We start from the raw sequence: 656 nt of genomic DNA on the forward strand, positions 1-656 counted from the left end.
GATTTCCCTTGGGGTTAAAACTTTGATATATCCAGTGCTTTAGACTAAAGTAAGTCATACCCACTGTTCTAACAAAATTATAATAAATATGTATAAATAAATTAAACTAATATGAAACGTCATTGTCTTTAGGTAGTCACTTTTTCACTCCTTACAGGCTTCGGCACTCCGCTTATTACACACAATCACGTAGCAAAAACGAGCAAAATAATTTAGAAAAAAGCAAACGGATAATACAGTATGCGATTTTTGCTGTGTCTTGCTCACCAGGGCTCCCTGCTGCATGCTGCGTGTACCCAAGCGATTTGAGGCGAAGCGAGTAGCTCACACACCAGATAGTGCTCTTCCCAACCGGATTCTTTGTCTTCCTGAAATAGTTCGGCGGATCGGAAAATAAAGTTCTTGTCCTTGGGAAGAAAAAATCAAGGTTCCACTATCGCATTTTTTTACTTGCGAAGCTGGGAAGGTCGGCCAGGCACGAGGGTGCGACGTCACAAGGTAGAGGTCGGTGATCGCGTGACGGCGGGGTTGCCCACTGGGCCACCGGGGGAACGTCGTCCTCTCCCCTCCCCCTACGCCTCTCCTGTTAGCTTTATAATCAACTCTCACCAACAGATTCGCCAGTCCCCTCTGGGCCGTTACACAAGAGGGGGGGC

The sequence above is a fragment of the Penaeus monodon genome, chromosome 30 (assembly GCF_015228065.2).
Source record: "Penaeus monodon isolate SGIC_2016 chromosome 30, NSTDA_Pmon_1, whole genome shotgun sequence".
Lineage (NCBI taxonomy): Eukaryota > Metazoa > Arthropoda > Malacostraca > Decapoda > Penaeidae > Penaeus > Penaeus monodon.